This window comes from Pholcus phalangioides, unplaced genomic scaffold (assembly GCF_987345545.1).
Source record: "Pholcus phalangioides strain wild (caught in Gottingen) unplaced genomic scaffold, Ppha-v1.0 ptg000028l_1, whole genome shotgun sequence".
Classification (NCBI taxonomy): domain Eukaryota; kingdom Metazoa; phylum Arthropoda; class Arachnida; order Araneae; family Pholcidae; genus Pholcus; species Pholcus phalangioides.
In genome coordinates this window covers 4,337,080-4,351,997 of record NW_028301618.1, presented here as the reverse complement: position 1 = coordinate 4,351,997, position 14,918 = coordinate 4,337,080, and the positions used below count along the sequence as shown (strand labels likewise).

Below are 14,918 nucleotides of genomic sequence, written 5' to 3'. Positions count from 1 at the left end.
ATCTCCCATGGGGTCGGCAGCCGACATGTATTGATTCTTCTTCAAACTTTCCAGGAACTTATTCTCCCCCCCCCCCATTCAACACATTTAGAAAATGTAGCTCGAAAAATCGCCAGAATCATTCGCCAATAAGTGTTAAATTATCGGTTAACATATAATGTCCGATTTTGACCCGATCGCGACCAGAGAACGTACCTTAAAAATCGCCAGAATTACTCGCCAGTAACGTTTGATTATTGGTAAATATAAAATGTCCGCATATGTCCCGATTTCCGACATGTCCGCATATGTCTCGTCCGCTTTTAACCCCTAATCGGGATTTCGATGCACTGGACAAAGGAATTGCTCCCCTTCTCAGGCTGCCATAAAAAAATGAGAGGAGAAGACAAATTCGAGGAACAGTATGGTGAAGTTCCATGCGACGGAAACTAATTCTTTGTTTGGCGCTTTTGCACTGATAACAATAAAAAAAACCAATGAAGAAAAAATTAAATTTTTCTAACTAGTGAAATTTTTTTTGCTTTCTTACATGAGCATACATTGAAACTCGGTTATAATGACATTCATAAACTAACGTGATTACGCTAAAACCGAGATGTATATTTTAGAACACTTGAATGAAATGCATTGGATCCCGATTATAACGTTTTAGCAAAAAACCAACTAGTTACCTCATCCAAAAGAGTACAAATTACCACGGGGCCCAACCATTTATAATAAATTCATAAAAAATTAGAAGTAAAAATAATCAGACATCTGAAGGAATATATTTTTATATTTGCAAATTCTCCATATCAAACTTTTGAAACATTTATTAAAAGCCTAAGTATGAACCGGGGATGAAATATGTCCCTAAGAGCTGCATTGTGTGTGTGTTTTGCTTTCATTATTCTGTCTTTTTGGTATTTATTTTTGTATCGTATATGAATGTGGCTGTCTATCTGTTGTTTTTGCAATGAAAAAAAACCCCATCTAGGCCAGCGGTTCTCAACCGGTGCTCCGTGTGAACTCCCAAGGGCTCCGCGGCCCTCGAGGAAAATAAAAAAAGAACCAGTAAATTTGAAAAAAATAATTATTAATATTTTTGAATAAAAATAAATCAGTAACTTTGATGAATAAATAAAAAATAGGCCTACGGGGCTCCGCCATAGAAATTATATACTGGAAAGGGCTCCGTGGGTCAAAAAAGATTGAGAACCGCTGATCTAGGCAAAACGTTGTATGCGGGTAATATAGAAGAGTGCACTAAGGCAATTTTCACACCTACCGTTCTTTCCAAGCAGTTTTTAATTTACATACACACACAAAGCCACAACTAGGGAGAGCGGGTCCACTGTATCGAGTGCTGAACTAAAGGGGGCGCCGAATTGCCCCTTTAACACCACTCCTTCTAACCTTTCCTTATACGGGGACGCCAAAAGCTTGCTAGCTCCAGTTAAAAAAGTATTCAGCTGCGGCCCTGTGTGTACCTTAAACCCTGCAACATACATACTGATGTACACGGCCACAACGACATGCGTGGTCAGCCGGGGCAAGCACGCATTTTGGCGCCCCCTTTTAATATTGAAGGAGAGATGAGCCGCTGTGGTGGTCGAGTGGTTATAGTGCCGGACTCGTGATGCGAGGATCCGGGTTCGAACCCCACAGTGGTGGTCGGCTGAAGTTGGTTTTCTGTGGTTCCCAACTTCAAGGCGCAAATGCGAGCCGATCTCCCCGTTAAAAAGTCTCGCCACAGAGAGCAACAGTCCTACAACGGTAAATCATTCAACCATAACACTTCACTCATAGTTTGTAAAACTGGGGCAGATGACAGCACTACACATAACAAGCATTACACAGAAACAAACTTTACGTCAGGTTGCACTACACGTACACGCACATTCCCGCATGTACCGATTCGTTGGGGGGTGCCGCGGGGGCGGGGGGGGTGCATGTGTGGTGTAGCAGTAGTAGGTAGGGGCTCAGGGATCCATGATGTTCTTAAGTCAGCCACCTCGTTGGGCAATTTGCCTGTTGTGGCGTTGTATTTGTATTTGTATTAACATTTGCGCTCCTGTCTGGCTCGGAGTTCGGGCATCAGTCAGTGCCGTCTTAACGCATGGGCCCACCCGAGCACGGCCCGGGTGCCTCAAGAGAAGAGGGGCCTCCCAAAAATGAGATCCGATTGAAATTTTAAAGGATTTACCATGTAGGGCCTCCTAAAAACCACTTGTCCCGGGGGGCCCATAATACTCTTAAGACGACCCTTCATAATGTTGTATCATAATGTTTTTTAAAATTTGATTTTTTTACAGATTTTAAAACACTGAAATTTTCAGAAATTTCATTCCGATTCCTATCTGAATTTTTTTTTTCCTGACCATCAAAAGAAATATATATTTTTTTTAAATAGGAGAAAATAATTTTTTCCTTGACTTTTTCTTTTGGACATATGGGGTTTCCCAAAATTACAATTATTGTGCTTAATTTCCATTAATTAGAAATTTAATTAATTGGAAATTTACTTTAATTACAAAGAAAAACGTGCTAAATTCATGGCCAATTTTTTTAAACTTCAAAAATATGTTATTTAAATAGTTTTTAATATACGTTATTTAAATTAATTATGATGATTCCAGTCATCATATATATATAAGCGTGGTCCAACCCTTCAGGGTAAATGGCTTACATCCCATCAGGGACAGAGCCTGGACTGCGACTGGTCTTTAAGTCATCATATATAAAAAAATTTGTGCGATTTGGTCACGAATCGTAAAAGCATCAAAAATGGGTCAACTTGTAGGCCGTCTTTCTTCAACTCTGAATTAATTTCAAACGGCAAATATTGTTACAGAAAATTAAATTTCATTACATGAATATTTTTATTAGTATATACAGTAAAACCCCTCCTTTTTGTGAACACGGACAGGACAAAAAAAGTAAATCCATGTAAAATGGGTGACCGTTAAAAAGAGGTTTGAAATTCATACTTTCATATATTATACAACTAAATTACTATTTGTCCGTAAAACAGGGAGTATCCGTAAAGAGGGGGTTTTACTGCAATGCAGCTTATGAGCACAAATTTGCATGCTAACTGGAGCCAACTTCAGCTTGGCGAAAAAAATTTAGCCAACCCCGAGATGTCACGTGACATTAAAAAATAAAAAAAACCCGGTTGCTAACAGCAGTGTGTGTTTCACGCAAAATTCTACGGTTGCTGATAAGATCAACCGCGCCAGCCGAACCGTAGTGTGCCGGCAGCCTTAGGAAAAACAGGGAAAGGGGCACAAGCAGAAATGTGAAAAAGCGGGGGGAGGGGGGGGGAAACACTACAGTAAAATGCTTGCTGTATCAGCGCCTAAAGGCTCTATCAATTGTGATGGCAGCGGGGGCTCCAGCAAGATTCAAGACTCATAGAGAGGAAAAACAGGCAGTTTGTCCTTTAATTTTTTTTTTTTTTTCTTCGTGTTCGATACGTACGGAGAAAAAAAATCAGAAATCTATATTGGAGGTTTTTATTCCTGAATCAATTCTGTGGGTGCTCTGCCCCGTTCTACAAGAGAGTGTGGGTGCTCGAGCACCCACAGCACCCCCGGCTCCGACGCCACTGCTACTAGGCTTACGGCCCGGTGCTGGGTCGCGGCCCGGAGGTTGAGAAACACTGATCTAGAGGTCCCCTTGACACTGAAGCCCTGTTAGCCTCCCACCAGGGTCGCCTTTAGGGGCAGCATATGAGGCTTCGCACCCGGGCGGCAAGTAAGCTCGAGCCGCCCCTGTTGTAATTTCTCAAAATTTAAAGCTGTTCATTTCAGCCTTCGGTCAGTTTCTGTGTTTTTATAGCGCTCTACTTGGTATTTTAAAAGCAGTACCTGAAACGAATTAAACGATTTTCCCCATAGAAATCTATATGAAATTGCGTTTGGGCTAACGAACCTGATTTTACAACCCTGTCTAGGGTGGCCAGATGTCCCGGTTTTTCGCTATTTTTCGCCCTGTCTGGACGCCTGTGTGTCCCGGTTTTTTTCTTGAGTACAATGAAATGGAATTATTTTCAATATTTTTCCAATTTTAGCTACGTTAGATGTTATGGTAGGAATTTATTACATCACTGTTATATTTCTGTCTTGTTAATATTTTATGTAACCAAAGGACGCCGAACTCATTTTGAACCATTGTAGTCCCATCTCATCTTGGACTGAAATTCAAGAGTCATTAATATTTCTAGATTTCAAAGGGGGTACCTACCAATATATGAGTCAGATGAGAAAAAATTATTCTTTTCGATGTTCCGTATAATAATAATGTACAATAACATTTGTTATATGGTATGCCGTTTCTTACTCATATAAGTATAATCAGAATATTTCGTACATTTTTTTTTATTCGAAGTTGCAGGTAAGGAGGGAATGAAATAAAGGGAAGGGGGCAACTGTATATACTACATTTCTCATAGCTGTTATTGGCAGTATGCTTATTGATTATATTGATTATACCGATTGGCAGCAAGTGACTTATAGAAATATCAATTCAGTTTCAAAGGAATTGTATCCAGATTGTTTTGCAGGCAGAGAAATTTCGTATGGAAACTTTCACTCGTAAGAGCGTATAGATGATATTAAAGAAACCAGACATGCGCCCCCCCCCCCCATCTTTGGTTCGATACGGGATATAAGTGCGTTATCTTGTAAGGTTAGGATTGTCTTTTCTTGCGAAAAGCGTTTCAGTGTTAATCCAATGATTTCAATCGGTTTCATGTTATGCGCTTGAGCGTAAAGCACTGCTGTGAAAAAGTTCACGCTAAAATTCGGAACCCTTGGAACGAATTAATCAATAATACATTCGTTCTTAGTGGGAGGACCAGAGCTGCAACTAGATGCTTGGTCAACCGGGGCCAGCGTGCATTTTTACGCCCCCTCGTAATGTTGAAGGAGAGGTTTCAGAATGGAATTTTTGCCCCCTCGAGTCCAGCGCCCGGGGCACGAGACCCGCCTGTTCCCCCCAAGTTGCAGTCCTGGGGGAACTATTTCGGTTTCTGAACAATTCGGTTTACGAACGGATTTCCGGAACGAATCATTAAGTTCGTATACCCAAGGTCGGCTGTTCATAGCAGCATAAACATTATAATATGAGACTAAGAACACTTAAGTTTCCTCCTTAGTAATCTATGAGTATATAATGTAACGCATCTCACCCTTCACGGCATACGCTCTTCAATCACGTCCATACGGGACATCTGACAACCATGGCTCCCATCCCGGCGTTTTACTAGTTTTCTCGCCTCTGAGCAGAAGTACTGTGGTAATATTTCCGTAATACATTGTGAGTTTGCAATTTTACATTGTAATGCTCACCAAATGAGAGTTTTGAAAATGTCCCGGTTATTATTAATGAATGCCTCGGTTTTTAACAACGATTTCCGGGATTTGTCCCAGTTTTGCGGGCGCTTATCTGGGCACCCTAACCAACACCACCTATAGAACAAGGCCTCTGCACGAGGCTTGCGACGTCGATGAAGACGGTGATTTCTCTTATTGCCACTGGATATATGTATTGAAAAAAAAAGAAAAGATATCGCATGCGTCGGCCTGCTGTATCCAATGGACGCCATAATCTCAGCTCCAACCCGCTTTCCCTGGCGTACGCCAATGGTAGTTTTCGTTTTAAAAATTTATTACAGAAAAGGCATTACAAGAATAAAAATATGTGCACATTTTAAGATAACTTTGATAATGTCTAAGGATAATGTCTTAATTGTAGGGAATATAAAATCGTGTAAACTTTAAGAAAGAAAAGTATCAATGCAGACTTAATTCTTAAAAAAATTATTCAAATTTATTTTAGTCTCCATTGATAAATGATTGCATAAATTGTGATAACACTTGGAATGCTTTGGCAAAGTATAAATTATTCCTCATTCCATCACGGAGAATTATTATTATTAAAGTAGTCCACATCAGTGTCACCAATACGCATCTAGATACGTGATTCACGCATCAAAATTCAATTTTACTCCTCTAAATTTCGTTGAGGGAAAATATTATTTCAAATATCTTAGGTCCTTTTTTGTTCTAGAGTTATTTCTCACTAATAAAATACGTAAATACCCCTCTCTTTACAATGAATTACAATGGAAAAACAAAGGCATTTTAAACAAAATACGATTCCATCTAGGTTAAAATTGACCCAAGACCCCCCAATGAGAAAAACCGACTACAGAGACAAAAAAAAGGACTCTATTTTAATAAAACTCATAATAAATACATGTTCCTAAAGATCAGATGGGAAGTTCACAAGCGTACTCAGCGCCATCTACACATAAGAAAGTAAACGAGCCAACTGTGAGAAAGGATCATAAAAATTATTTATATATTGTGGTAAAATCCCAATTTTCTTTTTATTTCTCGAAATCTGCAAAATGCTGAGCAAATCGACAAAAGTTTATTCGAAAACATATTAACGATATTATTCTAGAAAAAAAAAAATCATCCGTTAAAAATTGATTACGGTAATAGTGTACGAGTAATTGTGCAAACCAAATCCGAGCATACTTACCGGAGTCGAACATGATTGCAAGATCACAGGGAATAATCGATAACATCAACGAAGGGGTTCATTCTCCATCAGATGCTCTGACGATACATTTCCGGCTGATGCTTTTTATCTCGGGTGAGTCACTTAAAATTATGCGCTTTTCATAATGGTCAGGTTTTGTCCCGCAATCCGCCCCGCTGAAGGCGGGAATATAGTTGATAAATTTGTGCATATTCGTGATAATTTTACCGAACTTTTTGAGGGGGATATTAATGATTTTTTAGAATTAGTCGAACCCTGGCTGGGATATTTCTTCGATAAACAAACGGATCTAGGAGCCCTCGAGGAGGCAGCATGTAATACGTCCGAATTTTTCGATACCCTTCTTGCAAAATAGTGACTATGCGAATAGTGATGAGGATTTCAAGACCGAGACAGCAGCTCCCTTCGTATCAGGACTGTGCGAGTTTTTTGAGAAGATCAAAGAAGACCCTTGTTGCCATATTATGGCCTTGTATTTTCGTAAATCGCCTCAAATTGACAAATCTCCTGAAAGTATTGCCAAAAGACTGGAAAAATCCAGGAAAAGGAAAAGACCCCATGAGATGAGCCCATCTCCCGACAAGAAATCAATCGCATTCCCCTTTGCTTTTCTCGACAGTTCTCAGGACTCCATCTATGAGCAAGATGGCTCCCGGTCCCATGGAGATAACCCTAATCCTCTCGTGTCTCTTGTGAAAACCGTTGCCACATCTTTTACACAAAGTAACCTACCCATAATACCTTGCATCAACCAGGCTCCCATAATGCCTAGCGAGCTCTTCCCTGACACAGACAACGTTCCCACAATGCCCTCTGATGCTCAAAGTCAACAACAACCATCAGCATCAACATTAGACCCAACCAGCCAATCAGAGCGCAGATCGACTGACGAGGGCCCCTCCCCCTCCAATAATGTAAACAATATCAGAAACGTAAACATTGACGAAACGCCCACTGCTGGAGACATAGAAGATGACGATTTAGAAGGTTTCTCTACGGTTTCCTACAAAAAGAAAAATAGAAACATTCCCCCGATAGTACTCTCAGAATGGGGACCCAGATGGCTTAAAGATTACGCCGAAATAAGAAAACTATGCGAATTCCCCCCAGATGCAAAAACAACACCAACAACGGTATCGATCAAACTTTACTCCGAAAGCGACTACAGAAAGGTGACTAGATTCTGCAATGAAAAGAATTTTAGGTTCTATACCTATCAACTGGAAAACGACAAAAATCTAAAGGTAGTTATCAGGGGTCTCCCCGTGAATGTTCCCCCAGACGACATTGCGGATGACATATTATCGCAAGGGCATGAAGTAATCAAGGTTTCCCGTATGAAGAATTACCGTACAGGTTTCGATTACCCGCTCTATCTCGTCGAGTTTGCCCTTAAAGATAAGGGCATATTTAATATCACAGAGATAGCAAGCATTCCTGTTCAAATAGAGCGGTACAAAGGCAACCGCAATACATTGCAATGTCGTAATTGTCTTCGCCTCGGTCACAGCTCTATATCCTGCCGAGAACGCCCCCGCTGTGCCTTCTGCGCTCAGCTACACAGCGGTCGTGACTGCCCAAACAAAGGCAACATAAATCTCAAAAAATGTTTTTTGTGCAATGGGAGGCATTGCTCAACATATGGAGCCTGTCCAGTTAAACTGAAAAGACAGTCGCAAGAATCAGGAAGACTAATTATCCCTTCGCTGCCAGCGATAATAAGAAATGATCCAGAAATACAAAGAAACACAAACTTACGAACATTCGCCGACATAATCAGAGGCACACCCCCAGGCCAGCAAACCCAAACAAATGAGGAAGAGGGAAACGCCCCCATGGAGGTCTCCCCTCCCCCTACACTAGCAAGACGCAACTCGTTCACGCCCCTTACTGAAAGGCCCAACTCTCTTGCTTTCACAAAAATCTCCAATTATTACACCAAGAAAGGACCACACCCTCTCTTCAAGGGATACTCCCTAAAACAGCATGAGTACGCAACTGAACTTGAAAAATCTATCGAAAAACAAAACAAAAAGGAAGTGGAAAAGGTACTACATGAAGTGATAGCCAAGGTAGAGAAAAATCTTGTGAGGGAAGAACCCAACCTACACAATGTAAACACTAACCTGGCTCCGCCCTCCTTAACCGAGCCAGAAGTCGCGGAACCAATCCCGTCTCTTGAATTTGTCCCACACGAAACAAATGTAAATTATGAAATCAAATCAATACTTCTCTCAACACAAAAAATCACTAATCTTGTCAAACCTCCCATAGAGGTAGAAAACAAACTTTCGGAAATCTTCCGAAGCCTAACTGAAGTGCTAGACTTCCTATCAAAAAATAACAACAATTAGTAATCAAAACCGAAACACGGATCTTACGCCTCCAAGACCTTTAACAATTTTTTCTTGGAACGCAACCAGCTTAAAACCAAGTATTGGAGAACTAACAGAAGCCCTCTTTGAACATAATGTGGATGTTTTTCTCTGCCAAGAGACCTGGTTGATCCCAAGCACAAAGATAAAAATTCCTGGTTATCAATGCATAAGGCGTGACCGATTGCACAATCGTGGAGGGGGCGTGGCAGCGTTCATCCGCAATAATATACCATTTAATCCCCTGGATCTTATTGACTCTAATTCTATGGAAGCGGTAGGGATAACTATTCATGTTAATAACGCTAATATTAACCTCGTTTCCATTTACAAGCCTCCGAATAACAATCTTGATCTTAATCTCCTCTCCCACATATTTAATACAAACACTCCCACAATAATTGCTGGTGACTGGAATCTGCATCATAAGGCATGGAACTGCAGATATAATCAAACTAAAGCCACTGCACTCTACCACTTCTGCCAAAATAATGTTGTTGATATCATTGCTACTAAAAAAGCCACCCACTTCCCTTCCTTTTCTTTGCATCTTTCCTCTGTCATCGATTTTGCTCTTGCAAAAAACATCGATTCTGCCATCTCTATTTCCTCCCCTGAGCTTGTCGACTCTTCTCATAACCCTATACTAATTAAGATAGATTTCCTTATCTCAAGAAAAATCCCTTTTATTTACAAAACTGATTGGGTTAATTTTTCTAATGAACTCACAGAGTTTCCTGAAATATCGATTAATGATCCGTCAGTAGCCATCATCGATGAGAGCATCTCGCTTATCACAGAAACAGTCAACAATGCCATCTACCGCTGTACGAACAAAATAAAGGTAAGCGAACACCAGTACGGCCTCTCCAGAGAGTTGCTCACTAAAATTAGGGAAAAAAACAAAGTCAGAAAAAAATGGCAGCGATTCAGACAGAGAGACGATAAAATAAGATTGACCCAGATGGAAAGAGAAATCAGGGCAGAAATAAGAGCATACAACCACGAAAGGTTCAATTACTTCATGGAGGAAGTGAACATAGCAGACGGGTCCGTGTGGAAGGCCCTAAAAATTTGCAAACCAAGGGGAAATATTATCAACCGTATTCACGGGAAAAATGGGAGAATTGTTTTCACCCCCCCGGAAATTGCAGAATCCTTTGCGGACACATTCGAGCAACAGTTTGCTCCAAACGGACTACAAGACGACGAAACACAAGAAAACATTCGTGATACAATTGATGAATTCATGAGAAATAATCCCCCTCCCCTTTCTGAGACACATGATGTTCCGCTCACGTCAATCACCGAATTAAACGAGATCATAAAACTCCTGAAAACAAAAAAAGCCCCAGGGCACGATAAAATTTCTAATCTTGCAATAAAAGCTCTCCCCGTTTCAATCAGAAATTCATTGGTCAACATCTTCAATGCCATGATCAAAATTAACTACTTCCCAAGCTGCTGGAAAACAGCAATAATAAAAGCAATTCACAAACCTAACTCTGATCCCCTTTTCCCACAAAATTTTCGCCCGATCAGCCTTCTTTCGAACCTGAGCAAATTATTTGAAAGAATTTACATTAAAAGATTAAATAATTTCTGCAACAATAATTCAGTGATTCGTGCGGAGCAGCATGGATTTCGAAAAGAACACTCTTGTATTACGCAGCTCCTACGTACGACAGAATTTCTAATGGATTCCGTAAACTACAAAGAATACGTCTGTTCATTGGCTCTCGATTTCTCGCGGGCGTTTGATCGGACCAATCACAGCACGCTCCTGTTCAAACTAATTAATATGAATTTCCCACCAAAATTTTTCTATTTCATCAAAAATTACCTTAATGAACGTCACTTCAGAGTCCAGATTGGGGATGCATTATCTACTTTAAGACCAGTTCGAGCGTCTGTCCCGCAGGGAAGCGTTCTGGGCCCCCAACTCTTCTCTCTGTACGTGAATGATTTCCCCTCGCCTCAACGGGGCATCATCAGTCAGTACGCCGACGATGTGCTAATTTCAACTAACTGCAGAGACCCTCAAAAAGCTTTTGAAAATCTTCAAGAGACAGTGGACGAGATAGAGAAATATTGCATAGACTCCGATATTGCCCTCAACCATGAAAAATGCAACTTCATATGTTTTCACAAGAGACACAACCCACCAACGGGACCTAATCACCTTATTGTCCTAGGAAACGCCAGACTTGCACCGAAGCCCCAGATCAAATATCTTGGGGTATTCTTTGATAGAAAACTGAATTTTAAAGCACACACTGAGTATGTCCGTATGAAAGCAACAAAGAACCTAGGCATGCTCAATAAAATCTTTTTTCCCAAGAGCGGCCTCTCACTGAAAAACAAAATGTACTTGTACAAATCAGTAATTAGGCCTATTATCACCTATGCTGCCCCAGTTTGGGCATTCGCCACAAAGAAAAATGTACACACACTTCAAATCTTCGAAAACAAAAGCTATCGAAAATTTACAAGAGCCCGTTGGTTCATGAGGAACGCAGATTTGAGAAGGGATCTATGCACGAATACGTATCTTGATCACATAAGGAAACTCGCTGAGTCTCAATATGAAATCATCAGAAACTCAGAGTATCGACATCTATCTGAAATTGTGGATTATAATCCAGCGGTCATCCTCAGGTATGGACGGCCGCAGAATGTTCTCTTTCGCCCGTGGTAAATGTACAAATTGTATATATTGTAAATAGTGTAAATACACGTTTCATTATTCATTTATTACTCCTTCCAATTTTTTCGTTTTAAACTGCATTTAATATAAAAACCATGGCGAAGAAACATACTATCCCTTCATGCTGAGGAAACTGGCCCCCAAACTGGCCATACTGACCCTGTCCACCGGATCTCGCTCCCGGCTCATTTGGTGAAGCGTGTACGGAAACCACAGAACATGTTCAAGTGCCAATTGCCAAAAACAACCGAGAAATGAACTGAAATGAAATGAAACAACTGGAAAATGAAATATAGGAAGACTTGCCATCGCCTGGTGGAGGCCTAAGCGTTGTGGAGTCAAAATTCCTACTGATACTGAGTACCGCAATCAAGTAGAGCCTTGCACTTGGTCAATGGAGATTGCATCATTGCCGGGCTCCTTATTGTGAGGAAAAAGATGTGAAAAAAATCAGCGTCAATGAAATGACACTGATCTGAAATGCGAAAAAAGAACAAATATTCTCTGAGAACTCAAAGAGAACAAATATCTTTCGAGTACCGCTAGGGAGGTGGCATAGAAACCTCCCAGCGAAGAAACTAAAATGCACAAAGGCAGGCACAGGAACCGTTCCCCATGGGGGAAAATGGACAAACGTGCTAACGCTCAATATCTGTGGACACAGTGAATAACAAACACACATGAACTGTGCTGGCTGCGTTGAAAAACTGTGTCAACGCAAGAATAAAATGTGCCTGGACCGAGACCACCTCACGAAACTTAAAAAAAAAAAACCAAAAAAAAAAAAAAAAACCACCCCTCTCCCCCCAAATCAGCCCAACAAATGGCGCGCTGACACCTACCTTCTCTGAGGAAAAGCATGACCATTTATAGTGCATAATTATAGTGACTCATGATAATTCTCTTTCAGTTGTGGATATGGCATTTTGCCTGAAGTAATCTGTTAAACGAGCTTAGAGTCCCGATTTTGACTTAAATTTCTACACATACAGCTACACACACTATTCATCACACACACTTTTACACAACAAAATAGGCCAAGTACTTCTTGTGCCCACTGCTAAGACCGGTAGAACGGCCATCAAAAATTGTGCCGCGGGACCGGCGAATCAAGTTCCATTCAGCTCAGCTCAGCTCCGAGCATACTTACCTGGCGCTGGAGATGCCGTGATCAAGAAGGCGGCTCTCCCGGGACGAGGCCTTCCATTGCACTTCGGTTGGCTGAATCCCGCCACATTCGCAAATTGCGATTGCTTGGGGCGCATAATTTTTGGTAGCGGGGTTAGCGTTCGCGCTGACCTCTCCTTATCGGAACAAGTAGAAAATTAATTGAAGGGCTAATTACCAATTTTTATACGCTTTGAAATAGTTGAAATCGGTAACTTTGATTAATAAATAGAAAATACGCCCATATACGGGGCTACGCCATAGAAATTATATACCAGAAAGGGTTCCGCGAGTCGAAACTGCGTTGAGAACCATTGAAGTAGAATTTTGTGATCATAGGCGGAGATAGACTTGAACGACACGATGATTATGTCAAATTCATAATATGAATATACATTATATCATCCTGGCGAATTTAGCGCCAAACATGTCCGTCGACCCTATCAAAAATCGCCAAGGCCGTTAGACACATTACGGGGGAAAAAAATCGCCAGCATAGAAAACAATATGAAACACGAGAAATGGAAACATAAATAAGATCTGGACGCTATACATATATATATAATTGATTTTCAACTTGTGTGTGTGTTCTCTATACAAATCTACAATTTTAGATCGATCGTCGTAAAATTTTGCATATATACCAAATTGAACCCGACTTGAACGATAGGTTACTTTAAAATTTCGTCAGAGCGGGGCAAAAAACCGTAGGGCAACAATTGTTTTTGGGTCTCAACAGTCACTTTCCGAACGTTTACTATGGTTACCGTGGTTCCCTAGGGAACGAGCCGTTTTGGGTTTTAACGGCGCGTGGACTGGGGGGGGGGGCATCTTGCTCATAGAAACTTACAATGGAGTCCTAAGAACTGTCGTCTGAAGCAATGGCGAATGCGGTCGTTTTTTTGTCGAGAGATTGGGTCTTTTCCTTTTAGCAATACTTTCCGGAGATTTGTCAATTTGGGGTGATTTACGAAAATACAAGGCCATAATATGGCAACAAGGGTTTTCTTTGATCTTTTTAAAAAACTCGCACAGCCCGATACGAAGGGAGCTGCTCTCTCGGTTCTGAAATCCTCATCACTATTCGCATAGTCGCTATATTTTACAAGAAGGGTATCGAAAAATTCGGACGTATTACATGCTGCCTCCTCGAGGGCTCCTAGATCCGTTTGTTTATCGAAAAAATAAACTAGCCAGGGTTCGACTATTTCCAAAAAATCACTAATATCCCCCCCCCAAAAGTTCGGTAAAATTATCACGAATATGCACAAATTTATCAACTACATTGCCGCCTTCAGCGGGGCAAAACCTAACCATTATGATAAGCGCACAAATTTAAGTGACTCACCTCAAAATTGGAGCGAGAGAAATACACAACCGTCCCCTACCGCGAGCTGAGCTGAATGGAACTTAATTCGCCGTTCAACCGGTGTCTTAGCTGTCCAGACCAGAATTGAACTTTAAGCCGATTCCCAGCCCGCGAGGGCCAACTGCCGGCATAAAAACTGGCCAAGAAGGCCTGTGAAGAAGAAAATGTGTACATGTTTAGAGATAGATATGTGTTTGCATGAATGTGCAGTGTATGTAAAAAGAACTGGTCAAATTGATGAAAAGTCATGATCTGGCTATAAGCAGGCAAATGTCATCACAGAAGCAGGTCACACAATCTGCAGCTAGCAACATATATTCGAAGTGGAATGGGGGAAAAAACATCACATGGGAGTCGTGACGCAAAAACCCCAGCTGTAACATCAAAAATGCAATACAGGTAATAAAGTTCTGTTTCAACTCAGTGCATCAGAAATTAATGGGGATTTACTACTGACAAATTTTATGTATAAGCAAAACAATCCAAAGTTCAAAAAGAGTCTTCTCGCTCTTTTTTTTTTACACCTTTTTCAAATGTACATCATATGCAGGTCAAGTTCAATTGGGAAATATATGTGTATATACAAAATTCAATAATGAGAAGATACAAATCGAATAGATGCGAATAAATGTCAAAAGTGGATAGATATAACATAGTATGCAAGTAATGTGAGTATATACAATTGAATGAGAGAATTTAAGTATTAAAATAGTATGTATACAATGAGATTTGTAGAAGAAAGCAT

At 40.7% G+C, this 14,918-nt stretch overlaps 1 non-coding gene across 1 annotated transcript; it reads left to right on the top strand.

The window, feature by feature from the left end:
- Positions 1 to 12,779: 12,779 nt before the first annotated feature.
- Positions 12,780 to 12,941, top strand: LOC149067795 (U1 spliceosomal RNA). The gene has a single exon (XR_016195303.1). It is a non-coding gene; the product is annotated as a U1 spliceosomal RNA (small nuclear RNA).
- The last annotated feature ends 1,977 nt before the right edge of the window (positions 12,942 to 14,918 follow it).